The sequence below is a fragment of the Heterocephalus glaber genome, unplaced genomic scaffold (assembly GCF_053883595.1).
Source record: "Heterocephalus glaber isolate CG9 unplaced genomic scaffold, H.glaber_assembly_v1.0 deba00001606, whole genome shotgun sequence".
Lineage (NCBI taxonomy): Eukaryota > Metazoa > Chordata > Mammalia > Rodentia > Bathyergidae > Heterocephalus > Heterocephalus glaber.
Window position 1 is genome coordinate 11,891,462 of NW_028258377.1, and position 19,496 is coordinate 11,910,957.

General features: G+C 43.3%; 1 pseudogene; it reads left to right on the top strand.

The window, feature by feature from the left end:
* Positions 1-122: 122 nt before the first annotated feature.
* Positions 123-5,772, top strand: LOC110344483 (esterase OVCA2 pseudogene; annotated as a pseudogene).
* The last annotated feature ends 13,724 nt before the right edge of the window (positions 5,773-19,496 follow it).

Genomic DNA, 19,496 nt, shown 5'->3' on the forward strand with positions numbered 1-19,496 from the left:
GAGGGCTCCGCGAGCGCCATGTTGGAGTCTGGCGGTCGTCTTCTGACTACGCCCTGTGACAGAGACTGAAGCCTCTTTAGGAGTCAGACACCAGATTTCGCAGGTCCTCTCATATTCTACTGAAAGAAGGGCTCCCGCAGAGGCCAGTAGTCCTTTTACCCTCCAGGAAAGTCAGCACCTGGTGCAGGCAGCATGCACTGCAACAGCCTAGGGAGTATCCCCCTTGTTCGTTTCTAGAGACAGGCCCGGAAGCTGTGTTCAGATGCTGTGTTAAGACAAGAACTTTTGGGGGCGGCAGATCTTTGAATCTATGTATTACTTAGGGTTGGCAGATAGAATACAGGATAAACCGCGGTGTCTCCGAGGCACACTGCCTGGCAACATGGTGGCGAGGCAGCCCCTGCGGGTCTTGTGCCTGGCTGGCTTCCGGCAGAGTGACCACGGCTTCCACGAGAAGACTGGAGCGTTGAGGAAGGCGCTGCGGGGCCGCATGGAGCTCGTGTGTCTTAGTGGTCGCCTCCCAGTCCCTGATGCAGTGGGCCCCCGAGGGCACCGGGCCAGACTGGGGGGTGGGGGGGGCTGCCCTCTCGGAGGAGCAGTCCCGAGGATGGTGGTTTTCGGAGGAGGCAGACGTTTTCAACGCCTTAGAAGAGCCCACGGTCTGCAGGGGCCTGGAACAAGCCCTGGAAACAGTGGCACAGGCACTCAACAAGTTGGAGCCTTTTGATGGACTTCTGGGCTTCAGCCAGGGGGCTGCACTAGCAATCCTTGTGTGCCTTGGGCCACAGGCTGGAGATTGGGCTTCCCCTTACCTCGATTTATCATCCTCATCTCTGGTTTCTGTCCTGGAGCCTTGGCCTCAAAGAACCTGTCATGCAGAGCCCCTTGTCACTGCCTTTGCTCCATGGTTTTGGGGATACTGATCGAGTCATCCCTCTCACGAGTATGTAACTGGCTAGCTGATTCCCCGGAGCCATCACCCTAACCCACTCATGGCCATTTTGTTCCAGCGGCTGCACCCAAGCGCCAAGCCTACCTCAAGTTTCTAGACCAGTTTGCAGAGTGAAAGATCAACAAACGCCTCTGCCCTTGCATCCTCCCTCCTTGGGGCAGCCTCTGTGATGTATGCTGTCCCACTCTGAGCACCTTGGGGCCCCTGGGACCTCCAATGTTGTGCTAACATGCTGCTCCTCATAACCAGGTAAGGACAACTATCCATTCTCAGGACTGCTTGACCCCTGGAGAAAAAGGAAGCAGGTGGCTTTAATGGATTTTGGTTTCTGATAATCAAACATGAAAAGGCCTGGATGTGGTGACATGGCTTTAATCCCAGGACTCAGGGATGCTGAGGCAGGAAGATCCCCAAGAATTTGAGGCCAACCTGGGCCTCATAGTTCAAGGCCAACCTGAACTGCATACTGAGACCCTGTCTCAAAAAGGAAAAAAAAAAAAAAGAAAGAAAATTGAAGGAAAGAAAGTTTCAGTGGCTGAATAATAAAGAATTTACATCTGAGTTTGGGGAAAGAGATCATCTGGCAAGGCTCTGCCTGGCCTCCTCCTCCCTGATCGCCAAGTTCTGTTCCTGTCTTCCCTCAGCCTCTGCCATGCATTCTGCTTTCTCCTGCATAACTGCCCTGCTCCTCTGAACTATGAAACTATGAACTTGAAGGGTGGAATGATGCCAGACCTTGGCCAGAGACCAAAGTACACTGAATAAACTGCCTCTTCCTAATTTGACCTCATCTGCAAGATTTCTAAAATAAATGCTATTCACAACTGGTGATGTAATTAACATTGATGCAACCAGGTGTGATGGTGTACACCTGTAATCTCAGCACTTTGAGTTTTTGCTGTGGTTTTTTTTTGGTACCGGGGATGAACTTGGGACCTTGAGCTTGGGAGGCAGGTGGCGGAATCACTGAGCTAAATCCCTGGCCCTTAATCTCAGCACTTTGGAGGCTAAGGCAGGAGGATCACTTTGAATTCAAGGCCATCCTGGGCTCCATAATGAGTTCAAGCCCAGCCTGAACTACATAGTGAGACCCTGTCTCAAACAAAACAAAACAAAAACATTGATGCAATGACTACATCCAAAGCCTAAGTAACTGAACCTGTTTGTTCTTGGGGAGTACAGTCAGTCAGTCGTAGGTATGTCAAGTGTGGTGGCCCACGCCTGTGAACCCAGCACTCAGGAAGCCGAGGAGGAGGACAGCTGTGAATTCCAGCCCAACCTGGGCTACATAGTTCCTTATACATAGTGCCTGAACTACATACCAAGACCCTGTCTCAAAAAAGATTGCCCACTTTAGCTATTTTCCAACCCTCCACAAACTGCTTTCTGACTTCTTTCCTGCCTCTGCAAGACAGAAGCCAGTTCCATGACTAGAACTTTATAAGTCCTAGTCCCCAACCACAGTATCCCCAAGGGAGCTTAATAATGTAGTAGGAGCTAGAGGATATAGCACAAGTACTCCAACCCATCCTTCTGATAATCACACCACTCTCAACTTAGCCAGATTTCTAGGTTCCTCACTAAAGACACAAGCTGTCCAAGATAAAGACACATTACTTGCCCAGAGAGCAAATTTAAAAAAAAAAAATACAGGATAATCCTAGTTAAACCCAAATTTCACATACATGAATTTTTAATATAGGGATATGATTTTTTTTCTATATTTGGCAAACTTAATCCTGTCTGCTCATGGTAGATTTTTGTTGGTTGCCTGGTTTAACTAATGCTGAGCTTCTGAAAATGATACTCCATGGCACTTTAGCATGCTGAGTACTGTACTTTGAATTAAAGGCCACTCCATGACCACTTCAGAAGCAGCCTTAAAACCTCCTGCCCTTTTTCCTCACTCCTGTTACCCCAAGCAAGCCACAGACACTAGAATTTCTCTTCCTCAAAATGAATCATAGAAACTAGAACTTTTCTCCAAAGCCAGCCATAAAAATTAGGAATATCACTCCAACCTGCAGCTGGCCATAAAGACATTCTCTGACCTTTATCCAATAGTAGGTCAAAAGACCCTCATTCCAGAGGCAGCCTGTCCCATATCCAGAATGAAGAAATGTTAAAAACAGTGGGACCTTGCTAAATCTTTTTATTCCATTAGATCATAGCCTTTTTGTCCAATCCTCATCACATCTGAGCACAAAATAGTCATTTCCCATGTCTATGGATCTTCATTCTGAAGCTATCATATCACTGTATAAACTATGATTAAATGACTTTGTTATGCTTTTTTCGTGTTAATTTGTCTTTTGCTACAAAGTGTTAGCCATGACCTTTATATATATTTCTTTTTTCTCTTTTTTTTTTTTTTTTTTTTTGCACCGGGGATTGAACTCGGGTCCTTGTGCTTCCACAGCAGGCGACGAAACCACTGAGCTAAATCCCTAGCCCAGACAGGGTCTTGGTGTGTAGTTCAGGATGGAGTTGAACTATATAGCTCAGGCTGACCTCTAACTCTAGGCAATCTTTCTGTCTCAGCCTCCTAAATCCTAGGATTATAGGCATATGCCACCATGCCTGGCCATGACCTTTGTAATGGTGAGGAAAGGATCAATCCTTTCTGCTCCTACTCAGAGCAGCCTCTTCCTGCCTAAACCACCCACCTAATGTGAGGCCCATGAACATTTGCTCAGGGTCATGATGGAGGTGGAGCCATCTCAAGCATAAAGCTAGAAAAGGTCTTAGAATGCATGGATGAGGAGGAGAAGTATCCAACTGAGGAGCAGTTTACTTTGTCCTTGATAAAATAGTTTGCCTAGATTTTGTAATCTGATGAGTCAAGACATTCCCCTTCCTCTCTCCCCTTCCCTACCAAAGGACACAGGGACAAGACATAATTCTTTTTCTTTAGGTCACAACTTCAAGAATAATCCATCCCAGGCTGGGGATTGAATAACCCATCCCACAAGCTGTTCTACAGTGTAACTTTGCCACTGTCCCATTAAGTAAAATCTAATTCCTCTCCTCCCCTTGAATGTGGGTGGGCCTGTGATTCACTCATAATCAGCAGAAGATAGCCAAAATGATCCTGTATGACCTCTGGGACTATGAGGTTTCATCTACTTTTGCTGGAAGATTTGCATTGGAACCCTAAACTACAAGCTATGCAGCTGAACTGTTCTGAGCCTACACAGCATGAGGAAACAAAGTAGCTTGCATAGAGAAGCCCTAACAGTACCTGTAGAGAGATGCCCACTATTCTCAGCTGATCCCAGCCCCTCTCTTCCAGCCTTATCCACCATCAGACCAGAAATGCCTGAGAAATCCTAGCTGGAAATGACCAGCTAATCTATTATAGATTAGATCTAAACTGTTCCCCAAGTCTCATGTGTTTGGAAGGTGATTGGATCATGGGGGTGCTGTATAAATGCATTCATAGCTGAATGTGCTATTAGGAAGTAGGATATAGTCATAGGAGGTGGGTAACTGAGGGCCTGACCTGAAAGGGTGTATTCTTGTCCCTGGCTTCCCCCTTCCCTCTCTACTTTCTGGCTGCCACAAATGAGCAGCATTCCTCTGCTATGCTGCTCTGCCATGCCATTTACACTCAAGCTAGCTGACCATGGACCAAGTCCTCTGAAAAACATGAGCCAAAATAAACCTCTAAGTTGCAGGTCGAGAGTATTTTGTTCTAGCGACAGGAAAGCTGACAAATACTTAGGCTCTGCCAAAATTCCTGATGCACAGAAATTGAAAGAAAAAAAAGTTGGGTTGGTGTGTGGCTCAGTAGTAGAGAGCTAACCTAGCATTTGCAAGGCCCTGCCCCCCTTAAGTCACTAAGTTTTTGTTGTTTTGTTTTAGAGACTAGACAAGTGGTTCATTTTATTTTATATTTGCAATGAAATATCTTTAATCTGAAGAGAATTCTTGAATTTAATAAATCAATACTTAGGCATATATTCATATTTATTTTTCCAACTCTACCATAATAATGTATTTTGTTGGAAGTTGACCCAATGCATTCATTATTTCATCAATACTGAAATTCCTTATAGTTACATTAAGCAGATTAAAATAAGCTCCTTTAAGAATTTATTAACATCCCAAGATATTTAAAGACTTATGTCCTGAAGGCATAGGGTAAATTAGAGCAATGTATAGTAACTTTTTGTTCTTTATTTTGCATTACTGGGGATCAAACCCTGGGTTGCTCTACCACTGAGCTACATCCTCAGCATACCACCCCCCTTTGGAGGGGGGTGTTGCCCAGGCGGATCTGGAATTTGCTATCCTCTTTCTTTAGCCTCTCTCATTGCTGAGATGGCAGGGGTACCACCAAGCCCCGCTTGTATAGTTTTTTAACTCTTTAAAGCTGGGGATGGTGGTGCATGGCCCAATCTCAGCATTCTGGGTTGCTGAGGCAAGAGGATCCCAAGTTTGAGTCCCACCTGGGCAATTTAGCAAGACCCTATCTCAAAAGAAAAAATTTTTTTAAAGTGCTATAGCTGAGCCTGTGTCCCGAGCCCACTTTGGGGTATCACCTGTAGCCAGCCTGCCCACCCAGACTTGTTCAGGACCTAGACCTGCTACTTTGTTCTCTCTGACCTGAGGGTGAATAAGGGTGAATGACAGAGACATGGAGTCAGTTTAACAAGCAGAGAACCAGAAAGCTCTTGCCTATTAGTAGACACACACACACACACACACACACACACACACACACACACACACACACACACACACACACACACACACACACACACACACACACACACACACACACACACACACACACACACACACACACACACACACACCTGGCTCATCTGTTTTCCATACCCATTACTACATGCTCTGGTAAACAACTTAACCTCAGCTGTCCTGGTTTTCCCTAGAATGTGCAATATGCCACCACCCCTGAGTGCCGCCCTTCTCCTTTGTGCTCACAGAGGAGGCCAATTAGGCATCAATTCTTCTCAGGTTTCAAAAAAAGTGTTAGGATGTCCCAAGGTTCGATCCCCAGCACAACAGATGAAAACAAAACCTCTTTTAAAACAGCACAGGTTTTTGAAAACTTGCATCTAAAATCTTATTCCTGCTCAGTATTAGGCTTTACCTCAAGTGTGGTGATGAATACCTAATCCCAGCTACTTGAAAGACTAAGGCATGAAGATCACAATTTCAAGCCCAGCCTGAATAATTTATCAAAAGCTTGTGTTGGGGGCAGGGGGGCGCTGAAGGGGTACTTTTGCAGGTGAGGTCCCCAGTATAAAGAAAGCAGGTGAGGGCCGGGGATTTAGCTCAGTGGTTCCGACACCTGCCATGCAAATGCAAGGTCCTGAGTTCAACCCCAGGTACCGAAAAAAAAAAAAAAAAAAGCAAGCAGGTGAACATCAGTAACAAGACCAAGAGCACGTCCTTATTCCTTGGCCCTTATATAGGCCATTGTGCAGCCTTACATCAGTATGTCCTTACATAATCACATAACACATGAGCGGTAGTCTATGCTAAGTCATGCTTACATAAGTGTGTCCTATTGTGCTCATGTGCTAGAACCGGGGTCATGTCCCTGGGAGGTTTCCTTGAATTTATAAAAATTAACTGGCTTATGGGTCACCCTACAAAGTCTCTCTATTAAGTAAGAAACCAGGTGGTCTTGGTCAGCTATGTCTCTGGATCCTGCTTGATCCATTTGGGCTTTCCTGGGGAACAGCCTCAATGTCCACTGGGAGGGTGGCCTGAAGGAGGCATTGCTCATCCCATAAGACTTGGCCAGAGAGATTACTTGTTCTTGCTCATCTGAGGGGAAAGTGGAGCCAAAGATAACATTTAAAACAGTGCAGGTGAAGTTATATGACTGGGTTACATATTGTAACTCCTGAATATATTGGCTAGGATCTGAGGAAAGGAGCCCAGACACTGGTTAATTTGGGAGAGGTCTGTCAAAGAGAAAGGAACATAAATTCTAACAATTCTCTCTCCCCCTGCCACCTCACAGAGCAGAAACTGAGGGGCAGAGGGAAAGGGTTTGGAGTTGGAGTGAGGGGCAAGGGGCCAAACCATAATCCAGACCAGGTATGAGGCAGAGTGGGGTTGGGCATAGCGTAGAAGAGGGTCAGATTCAGAGGGCAGTGTCCGGTAGACAGGTTTGGCATGGGAGAACAGCAGTGGGCTCCGCAGGGAACTGACTAGGAGTGACAGGAGACCTGAGGAAGGAGGGGGAAGCAGCTGTACCAGTTGTGACAAGGGGTGGCTCTAGGAGAGGGGAGGGAGCAGCAGCTGCAGCCACTGCAGGAGGTGCAGGGAGCTGCCAGGGAAGAGCCAGGTCAGTTAGATCTGTTGTCAGGGAGAAGTCAGTGTCAGGTGGAGGGGGTGCAGACAGGACAAGAAGGATTTGAGAGGAGTTGTAGGAGGCACACAGAGTGGGAATGTTACTGAGTGTAAAGAACGCCTGGACATAGGGCACCTTGGACCACTTGTTCAGCCTCCAGCAGTGGTTGTCTAAGTCCCACAGGATGGAGAAATCAAAAGTGCCATTCTCTGGACACTGTGAGCTGTTTTATAGTTTATATTGTGGCCATACCTTGTTACAAAAGAGTATCAGGTGCTTGGGCTTCAGATCAGGTTAGAGGTGGAGAGGTTTCAGATTTTTTAAGAGACAGGCCAGGCGAAAGGGAGAAGGAATAGAAGACGGAAGGTTCTCCGTGGAGAACCGAGTGAGGTAATTGAGAGTGGGAACAAGGTTGACAGCAGATGTCTCTAGTAGTTACTGAGCCATAACAGAGCATGGTTGAGTGGTCAAGGCAAACATCTCCAGGACTGACCAGCCACCAAGGGAAGATAGTTCCTCCTGAGGAGTGAGTGTTCCTTGACCAGTGCTGGGTTTGAATGGAACAGAAAGCAGGACGAACCTCTCTCTGACCCACCAGGTGAGGGGAGAGAGTGGAGCTAAGAAGAGGAGAAAGCTGAACTAAGGAGCAGCTGTAGTGGTGGTGGCAGTGGCAGCAGGGAGGGAGAAAGTCTTAAAGGAGCAGAAAGCATTAAAGGCATGGAGATAAGAATGAGAGAGGTTTTAAGTAGAAAAATCTTAAAGGTGCGGAGTGTTAAAGGCATGGAGAGGGGAGAGAAAGAGATCTTACCAGATCAGTGTAGTGGGAACTGGTGAGCTCCCTGGAGTGCCGGAGCAAGGTCTTGGGGCCAATTTCACCAGGTGGCCTCAGTAGGACAAAAGGCTCGGAAGAAGGTGCAAGACCCTCCAAGGAGGGGTACCCTATCCTGGGTTTTAACACCAAATGTTGCCAACGGACCAGGAGAGTCTACCTGGACACAGGCTTTATGTGAGCAAAAGACCGATTATTCTGTCTGGGTACAGACAGGCTGAGATCAAGAAAGATGTCAGCAGGGCCAGGGATTTAGCTCAGTGGTTTCGCCGCTTGCTTGGCAAGAGCAAGAACCAGAGTTCGATCCCCGGTACCAAAAAAAAAAAAAAAGAAATGTCAGCAATTGGCCAGAGAAGTTAAGTTTTTATAGGGTTTGGGGATGGGAGTTGTAATCCTAAGGAATCTGAGATGGAATGCTTGGGGTCAAAGTTTCCAGGACAGTCAGTGCAGGTGTATATATAATATCAGACTTTTTGGTGTCAGGGAGATTTATGTTCCGGCCTTAATTGTCTTTATGGCCATCTTTTTTTTTTAAATCTTATTGGTACATTTTAGGTATACAATATAATGACATTCATCATTGGAGATTTGTGCCTTTACATAATATACCTGATTCTTATCTTTATGGCCAACTATTCTGTTTACTGAGGGCAGCATAGCCCTTTAGTGGTTTCCTGTTGTTTGTGGAGGGCAGCATATTTGCTGAGAGGGTCCCACAGGACAGAAATGACATAGTTTAGGTCTGAAATGTCCCCCAAAGGCCCATGTAGAAGAGGCATGGTCCCCAGCTTGGTGCTCTTGGGAGGTGGTGGGCTCTATAAGAGGTGGAGCCTCCTGGCAGGTCTTCAGGTCACTGGAGGCAGGTCCTCAAGGGGACTGTGGAACTTCCTCTCTCTTTACTTCCTGGACATGGGATAAGAGAATGCTCTGCTAGGTACTCCCTGCTTTGATGCACTGCATCACCTCACACCCAAAAGCAACAGGGTCCAACTGATCATGCTGGAGCCTCTGAAACTGTAAGCCAAAATAAACCTTTCCTCCTTGTAAGTGGAAATAATATAAGGCATTTGTCATAGTAACAGAAAGCCAGCCAACACATGCTACCCCACACAGTTAATTCTTCTGTAATACTTTTTTTTTTTTTTTTTGGTACCGGGGATCGAACTCTGGTCCTTGCGCTTGCAAAGCAAGCGGCGAAACCACTGAGCTAAATCCCCAGCCCTACTTCATATAGATACGTAGTAGCAAATGCCTACAGACCCAGCTTTTTGGGAGGCGGAGGTAGGAAGATTACTTGAGCATGGGAGTCTGGGGCCAGCCTGGGCAACACAATGAATGAGACAATGTCTCTAAATAAATGAACTGGCTTTATTAAAATGTAAATGAAAAAAATGTAAATGAGACAGATCCTATAAAGGAAGGTTTAAGATTACAGGAGAGAGGATAATCTAAGAAGGAAGATAAACTTCAGGGAAGGATAAAGATGAGATAGTAAGAGGAATACTTACTCCATTGTAAGGAGGAAAGGATGCATGCAGATAAACTATTAAATTCTGTTGTTAAGAAAGGTCATCTGGCGGGGGCGGGGGCGGGGGCGGGGGTGGGGGGGTGGAAATCTAGCTCAGTGGTTCCAGTGCCTGTCTGGCAAGCGCAAGGTCCAGAGTTCGATCCCAGGTACCAAAAAACCCCCAAAAGACAAAAGGTCATCTGCTGAAAGTGAGTAGTGTCTGACGAGGGCGCAAAGTAGAGAACCGAAATAGCCTAAGTGAAGAATGGCATGAGAGCTGACTGAGGATATAAAAAATGAATTTTTTTGTTGGCATTGGAGATCCAGCTGGGAATCAAGAATTTACAGTGGCCAAGTAATCACACTTTTCTCCAGTAGCATTTAGCCACCCAGAAGTAAATGTTATATACAAAATTAGCCCTGAGTTCATATTTTGCCAGGCTGATATAATACCAAGATTACGGGGCAAGTTAGTTGATGATAATTATGATTGTTAATTCATGACTACAATTTAGTTTAATTATTATTTTTTGGATAGTGGGGATTGACCTCAGGACCTCCTTGCACATGGCTAGGTAAGTGCTCTATCCCTAAGCTCCATCCTAGCTCCAAACATTATTTTGAGAAGGAAATTTATAAGTTGGATATTCCTTAGGGGTCAGTGTTATCAGTTATCTATTGCTGCACGACAAACTACTGCAAAACTTGGTGGAGTTTTTGTTTTTTGGCAATACTGGAGATTGAATCCAGGACCTTCACACTAAGTTACATTTAGGAGTAACATAAGTGGTGGTTCTGTTCAAGATCTCATGAGGTTATAATAAAAAAATTAGCTGTTGACCAGGTGGAATGGTACATGCCTATAATCCCAACACTCTGAGAGGCTGAGACATGAGAATCTCAAGCTAAGGGCAACTTAGTAAGACTCTATCTCAAAATTTAAAAGAAAAGTGTAAAAAGGACTGGGGAATATAGTTCAGTATAAATGCCCTAGGTTCCATCTCCAGTGCCACCAAAAAAAGTGCTGCAAAATCTGCTTCCAAGATACAAATTGATCCTGGTAGCAGGAGGGCTCAGATCTTCATTGTGTGGATCTGTCTATGTTGCTGTTTTGTGTCCTCATGACAGATAGTTTTCCCCCAACCAAGTGATCCAAAACAACAATGCCAAAGCTGCAATGTCTGTCATGTCACAGCCTCATAAGTCAATTCCCCATCATTTTTACAATTTCCTACTGATTGGTTATATATGGTCAGCCATACATAACATGGGACACAGGACTTACATACAAGAAGGTGAAGATCGTTAAAAACCATCTTGCAGGCTGAATTACCCCAATCAAATAAGATTTAGATACTACAGTATCTATTAAGTATTATTAAGTAACAGTAACATTATGAAGAGTACCTATCTAGGACCAGCACTTCGGAGGCTGGGCCAGGAGGATAGCTACAAATTAAGGGCCAGCCTGGGCTACAGAGTGAGTTCAAACCCAGCCTAAACGACACAGCCCATTTGTGAATGATTTTCTCTCCAAAAAAAAAAAAAGGAAAGAAAAAAATATATATATACTGTCATTGCTAAGGTTTTTTTCAAGCAGTTTATTTTGTAAAATAATAATTTTATAAAATTATTCTAAAAACTACATACCCTAAACTTCAAGACAGAGCATACTGCTTCCCTCAATTGCCTTGCTATCTAAAAGACCTTTTTGTTAGATGGGACATCTGGTCATACAAAAATCCAAGGGAGCTATCAAAGAACACTAGGACTATGTCAAAATGACCAAGGAACCACACTAGCTCCTACTAACCGAAAATAAGAAAATCTGAAATAAGAATAAATAATCTCAGTAGACTCAAATGCACTGCATGTGTTAGAATATTGAGTTCATACTTGTAAGAAATATTTTTAGGGTTGAGGGTATAGCTGGCACAGTGGTAAAGTGCTTACCATGCACAAGGTCCTGGGTTCAATCTCCAGCACTGAAAAAAATCATTGTTGGAAGATGTTAAGAGAACAAACTTGTTACTCTGAAAACCTGCAATTAAACAGAATCAATGAAGTCAGATATAGTGGTACTTGATTGTAATCCCAGTTCTTGGGAGGCTGAGGCAGGAGGATCCCATGAGTTGGAGGCCAGTTTGGACTACACAGTGAGTTCAAAGCCAGCCTGAATTACGAACAAGACCCTGTCTCAAAAAATCAAAATAAATGAAGGAGGGAAGGAAGGAAGAATCAATCGATGGCTGGGAGTTGTAGTGCATGCTTGTAATCCCAGCAAGGAGGCTGAGAGAGGAGGACTGCTGCAAGTTCCAGGCCAGCCTGGGCTACATAGTGAGATCCTGTCTCAAAGAGAAAAAAAACTCAGAAAGAAAATCAATGTACTTGTTCTTCCTATGACCAAATATTTGAGAGGCAGCAGGTTTTTCTTTTTTAGTCTTTCTTTTGGTACCGGGGATCAAACTTGGGACCTTGTGCTTGCAAGGCAGGCGATGGAACCACTGAGCTAAATCCCCAGCCCTTCTTTTTTAGTTTTTTGAAACAGGGTCTCCCTATGTAGCTCAGGCTGGTCTTGAACTCACTGTGTTGCTCAAGCTGGCCTCAAATTTGTGGCAATCCTCCAGCCTCAGCCTCAGCCTCCCAAGTGCTGGGATTACAGCAATGCACCACCACACCTGGTCTAAGTCTCTAAATTGCCCAGGCTGGGCTTGAACCTGTGATCCTCTTGCCTCAGTCTCGAAGAATGCTGGGATTATATAGGCATGCACCACCATGCCTGCCTCAGACAACCAGTTATTACACAGTATGATTGAAAAATACAGTGAACATTGAAATTTAAGAACAAATTTTTACTTTTTTTTTTTTTTTTTGTACTGGGGATCAAACTCTGGTCTTTGCGCCTTCAAGGCAGGTGGTAGGCAGCAGGCAGCAGGCGGAAGAACCACTGAGCTAAATCCCTGGCCCTTTACTTTGTTTTTTGAGACAGGGTCTCAGTAGGTAGTTCAGGCTGCCCCTGAACTATGTAGCCAAGGCTGGCCTCTAACTTGTTGTGCTCCTACTGCCTCAGCCTCCTGAGTGCTGGGATTACAGGTGTTTGTCAAATCTGGCTAAATTTTTTTAAAAATTACAATAAGATACATTGCCATTAATTCCCCTGAATACTGCCCCTCACTTTTACATACTTATTACATCTTTCTTGCTACTTTTTTTTTTTTTTTTTGGTACCGGGGATTGAACTCAGGACCTTTCACTTTTGAGACAGGCGGCGGAACTACTGAGCTAAATCCCCGGCCCTCTTGCTACTTTCTGAAGCAGTTCTGGAAGTCTTCATACTTTTGTGTTGCTGTGGCTGCCTCTAGGTCTTGAATCAATTACAAACATTCACCTCTCATGATCATTTTAACTTTGGACAAGAATCAGAAATAGCATGCTGCTAAATCCAGTGAATAAGATGTGTAAGGGCACACAATGCCCACCTTTCTGTTGGATGGCCTCAGCAACAGCGTTCACTGTATTTTTGATCATACTTTGTAAAAGACACACAAGAGCAAAGCGGAATACTTTTACTTTAGTTATTTGGTGGTTTTTTTTTTTTGAGACAAGGTCTCACTTTGTAGCTGAGGCTGGCCTTGAACTCAGTTTGTGGCCCGGGGGGAATACTTTGAAGGAGATTAATGGCAATGTGTTTTTTACTGTAATACTTTTTTAAAAATTTAAACATTCATTGTGTATTCTGATCATACCTGTATGTACAACCTAACATGATGCAGTAAGAAGTATACATTACCACTTAAGGATTTTTGTCCAAAAAAATCAAATTGGAATTTCATCATATTTCTAGATCTCATGACTAGCTTTCAAGTCCCTATGTAGCCCAGGCTGGCCTCAAACTTGATTTTTCTGCCTCAGCCTCCCAAGTACTGGGATTATAGGTATACGCCACCACACTCAGAGTTAAAGAAAATTTCTAAAATGTTGAGAAAATGTTTACACTAAATAGTAGATGATTATTTAGATTTTTGTTTGTTTCTTTGGTGGTTCTGGAGATGAAACCCAAGGCGTTGCACATGCTACATACACATTCCATCACTGGGCTACTCCCCTAGCCTGTTAGTTTTCTGAAGTGTAACAGTGACACCATACAAGCCAGTACTCTAGTAAACCTAGACTGGCATTTGGCTTAAAGATGGCACTCAAGTCTTTTTTTCTTTCTGGTACCGGGGACTGAACTCAGGACCTTGTGCTTACGAGGCAGGTAAGGTGCCACTGAGCTAAATCCCCTGCCCTGCGCTGAAATCTTTAGTGAATTAAACTTTATTTTAAAATGACAACTAGGGCCAGGGATTTAGCTCAGTGGTTTTGCCGCCTGCCGAGTTCGATCCCCAGTACCCCCCCAAAAATGACAACTAATAACAATTTGAATTAGCTTTAAGACCTCAAACTGGGCATGGCGGTACATGCCTGTAATCCCAGCACTCAGGAGGCTGAGGCAGGAGGATTCCTGTGAGTTGTCAGACATCCTGGGCTACATAGTGAGTTCAAGGCCAGCCTGAATTACAAAGTAAGACTTTGTCTCAGAAACAAACAAACAAAACCCACCTCAATTTGGCTTCATCATCTATAAATATAACTTGCTTATTCATTCTGCTCCAATTCCCATCCATGAACCATACACCTATAGGGATATGATACAGAGTGCCACTGAAATCTATTCTCTAGCCAGGTGCAGTGAAACACACCTGTAATCCCAGTGCTCAGAAGGCTGAGGCAAGAAGATCAGGAGTTTCGGGCTAGCCTGAGGTACATGGCAAGACCCTGTCTCAAAAAACAAAAACAAAGAAAGAAATGAAGACTTCAGAAATAGTATACTGATCTAATAAAAATAGATTAAAATTTCTGGTAATAAATCGAGTATGATGTCACACACTTACAATTCCAGATACCACAGAGAATAAGGGAGGAAAATTATGAGTTCAAGGCCAGTGTGGTCAACACACCAAGAACTCATCTCAAAAAAAAACAAAACAAAGAACAGGGCCGGGGATTTAGCTTAGTGGTTCCAGCGCCTGCTTCACAAGCACAAGGTCCCAAGTGCGATCCCCGGTACCAAAAAAAAAACACAAAGAGGGGGATTTAGCTCAGTGGTTCCAGAACCTGCCTCACAAGCACAAGGTCCCGAGTTCAATCCCCTGAACCAAAATTTAAAAAAGAATTATCTGCTAATGTGAAAAAAAGCATTATTATGAACCAAAGATCATAACATAAGAACTGGTATTTTTCTGAAAGTAATTTAAAAATATTTTCAATGAGGAAAAAATGTATACTATTTGGGGAAAATTAATAAAATCACCAAGAAATTCACAAGTAAAAACAATATTTAAGGCTGAGGATAAAGCTTATTAGTAAAGCATGTGCCTAGCATAAGTCCAATACCCTGAGTTTGGTCCTCAACACAGCAAAAAGTAAAATAAAAATCAAGATGCACACAATTTCAAATATGGCTAGTCAGGTCTAAGTAGGCCAGGACTAAGTTGAAGAAAAAAAAAAATACTCAAAGGAATTAGGTATTAGTAGATCACATGTAGCTATCAGGCAGCGACTGGGACTTATCCCAAGAAAAGCTAGTCCAAGAATAAAGCAAGAAATGATAAGACAATAAATCACAAACCAGATTCTTGGAAGTCACAAACACAAGGCAGATTAAAGACAAAGTGATCAGATTCTGTATTTAAAAACATGCCAGGGCCAGGGATTTAGGTCAGTGGTTCTGCTGCTTGCCTTGCAAGCGCAAAAGTCCCAAGTCCAATCCCCAGTACCAAAAAAAATAAATAAAAACATGCCAAACCCATATGGAAATAAACACCTAACAGAATGTAGAATGAGAAAGACAAATGATAGAGCAAACTAAAAACATAAAAGACTTTTTTTTTTTTTTTGGTACCGGGGATCGTACTTGGGACCTTGTGCTTGAGAGGCAGGCGCTGGAACCACTGAGCTAAATCCTTGGCCCCAAGACTTATTTTTTTCATTTAACTCTAGTCCTAAAACTTCTTCAAAATTCCTAGGTTATCACAACACAATGGCCATGGATTTGATTTTATTTATTAATTTTTTTGGGGGGTAGCAGGGATCAAACTCAGGTCCTTGCGCTTGTAAGGCAGGTGGTGGAACCACTGAGCTAGATCCCTGACACCTGGCCATGGATTTTAAAAAGGAAATACATTAATTTTTCTGGCCACTTCCCCATTATATGTTATGTAGGATATATATATCACACACACACACATACACACACCACTATCCCCAGTATTGGGCATTGAACCCAGAGCCTCCACAATGAGCTATATCGCCAGCTATATTATTTTTTCTTTTGAGATAGGGTCTAAGTCACTATCCTGTACCTATGCTGAGCTCGAACTTGCTGTCCTCCTGCCTCAGCCTCTCAAGAGTACTAGGATTACAGATGGGCACCACAATACCTGATTAGACCCCATTATAAAAAAGAATGCTCTAGTGGAATAAAAGGTGGCAGTTAAGAGCACTGGAGTGAGACAAGGTATGAGTTCAAGACGCTCATGATATCACTTGCTGGGTATATGGGTCCTGGATAAATATTTAATGTCTCTAAGATTTAAGTCTTCCTACCAGTAAAGGGGTATCTCAAGTCCTTTGTTACTATTCAGTAAAACTGCAGTGATGCCGAGCATGGTGGCATACACTAGTAATTCCAGCATTCTGGCAGGCTGAGGTAGGAGGATCTCGAGTTCAAGCACAGCCTGGGCAATTTGGCAACACTGTGAGACCCTGTCTCAACAAATTAATAAAGGGTGGAATATAGCTTGGTGTGAAGGCTCTGGGCTCAATCCCCAGGTACTGCAACAACAACAAAACTACAATGACTTAATGCCTTAGTCAGGCATACATCTGAAACGGGTAATGAGTTGAGACTCTCCAAAAAAAAAAACAAAGAAAGCTGACTACAGTGGCACATGCCCGTAATCCCAGCAATGAAAGAAGCTAAAGCAGGACTGTAAGTTCAAGTCTTGCATGGGCAATTTAGCAAGATTCTGTCTTTAAAAATAACAGAGCCCAGCGCAGTGGTGCATGCCTGAAATCCCAGGACTTGGGAAGCTGAGGCCAAAACAATTTGCAGGTCACTAGAGGCCAGCCTGGACTATATAGTGAGACCTTCTTAAAACTCAGCCAGGCGTGGTTGTGCATACCAGTAATCCCAGCACTAGGGAGGCTGAGGCAGGAGGACGACTGTGAGTTTGAGGTTAGCCTGAACTACATAGCAAGACTCTGTCTCAAAAAACAAAGAGTGCTACATGCCAACCACTAAACCAAGAAGCCATTATTACTGTCCCCCATTATCTTTCCATCTCAGTATGTTTTGTTTTGTAGTGCTGAGGATTTCACCCAGGGCCTCAAGTATGCTAGCTAGACACAAGCTCTACCACTGAGCTATACCAGCCTTCCCAATAGGGTTCTGTGTTTTGTTTTTTCCAGAAAAGATTATAGTGGCCATTAATGATGAAGCAGCAACAAGTTCCCTTGAAGGCAAAAGTCTACATTACAGTGTATTCTAGATTTCCCAACAGGCACCACAGGAATTTGTGTAGGTCACTTCATTTCTGCTTACTGAATGCTTTTACAGAAACTGGGCATATAGCTCAGTGGCACATTACATGTTTAGCAGGCTCCGGGCCCTGGGTTCAATCCCTAGCAACGCCCCCTTTTCCCCCTAATAAAAAGAAAAATATAATGGCATTAAAATCCGCATCTGCTTAGCAAGATTTTATTTTTTTTCCAGTACTAGGAACAGAACTCAAGACCTTGTGTTTGCCAGGCAGGTATGGTGCCACTAAGCTACATCCCCAGCCCGCTTAACAAGATATTTGGATGGACCTTTAGAAACATGATAGATATTCTGGTGATGAAATTCTCAGAAAACCAGAATAAAGTATTTGGGCCACTAACAATATATATGGCAGCAGCCACATCTATTGTGCTTAGCAACAACTATAACATTCTATACATTTGTACTAAATTCATGATTCTACCTTGTTATAAAATTATCAAATACCACCTGATATCTTCTAAAGGTTGTTCATGGTTCTCACACAAAATGTTAACTGTTATTAAAAAAAAGTGTATCTATTAATATTCAAGGTACAAATTCTATTTATTTTTTTTCCAGTAGCAGGGATAGAACTCAGGACCTTATGCTTGCAAGGCAGGCATAGTACCACTGAGCTAAATCCCCGGCCCCTTACACACTCTAATAAACGGGAAACTGGCCTTCTCTTAAACTATAAACCTTCTTTGTTTTTGACTTTTGAGACAGGGTCATGCTATGTAGTTCAGGCTTGTTTTGAACTTACTATGTAGCACAAGGTGGCCTCAATTTCACAATCCTCCTGCCTCAACCTGAGTGCTGGAATTATAGGTGTGCAGTACCACAGCAGGTTTCAAACTACAAATTTTCAATTGGCTAGCTTTTTAAATGAAAACACACTGATCTGCTCTCTGACATTTGCTAGACAATGCAAATTTTGGCAGTTATTATTGTAAATCAGGCGTGGTGGCACCCTCCTGTAATCCCAGCATCCAGAAGGCTGAGGCAGGAGGGCTGATTGAAGTTGGAACCCAGCCTGGGCTACATAGTAAGTTCAAGGCCAGCCTGAACTAAACAGAAAAAGCCTGTCTCAAAAAAACAAACAAGCAAGCAAGTATAATTGTGATGAGCAAATATTTTTATAAAATTCTACAAGTAACTAAAAACATGCAATAAAATATATTTAATGAACAATCAGTTAATATTATGAACCACAGCAAACGGTCTAGTACTATGAAGGTGTAGATCTTTTCCTGGAATAGGAACAGTACACCTAATTAATAGCAAATGTTCATGTAAAGTGCACAGGCTTCAACAACTGGAGTAATACACTTAGCATCATTTAAAAGTTGAATGTGAAGAATATTTATTATATTCAAAAGATCAAAAAAGAGCCATCAATGTTTTAAAGGTTTTTTTAAGGAGATGAGGCCAGCCTGGACTACATAGTAAGTTCAAGTCAAGCCTGAATACTCCATTTTATCCTTCTACATGAACTGTCAGTAAACTTTTTCTGTACAGGAAAGGATAGTAAATATTTTAGGCTTTGTAGGCAGGCCTTATGTTAGAACTATGTTACAACTATTTATGTTACAACTATCTACCAGTGTAATGCAAAAGCAGTCAGACAATCTGTAAACAAATATTAAACATCTATATTCCAGTGAAACTATTTACAAAAGGCAGTGGGCCTTTTGTTGTAGGTGATGTGCAGGCTTCAGACAAAATGAGGATTAAGGGAAAATATTTTTTAAATATCTCAACCTATAAAATATAGACTTGTATAAATATTTTGGTTTTCACTTTTTGGTTTCTGAGACAGGGTCTCACTATGTAGTGCAGGCTGGCCTTGAACTCATGGTTATCCTCCTGCCTCGCCTTCCCTAATGCTGGGATTACAGGTATATTTTAACACTAAATTTATCAAGACATCATGAGGTTAATCAAATTACCTCTGGCTTCTATAATTTGTTTTTTGTGTTGGGGGTTTTGTTTTTGGTACTGGGGATCGAACTCGGGTCCTTGCACTTGCACAGAAGGTGGCAAAAACAGAGCTAAATCCCCAGCCCCTTGGTTTTTTTTGGTACTGGGGATCGAACTTGAGTCCTTGCACTTTCGAGGCAGACGGCGGAACCACTGAGCTAAATCCCTGGCCCTTGTTTTTGTTTTTTTGAGACAGGATCTCACTATGTAGTTCAAGTTGGTCTTGAACTCACTATGTAGCCCAGGCTGGCCTTGAACTAGCAGCAATCC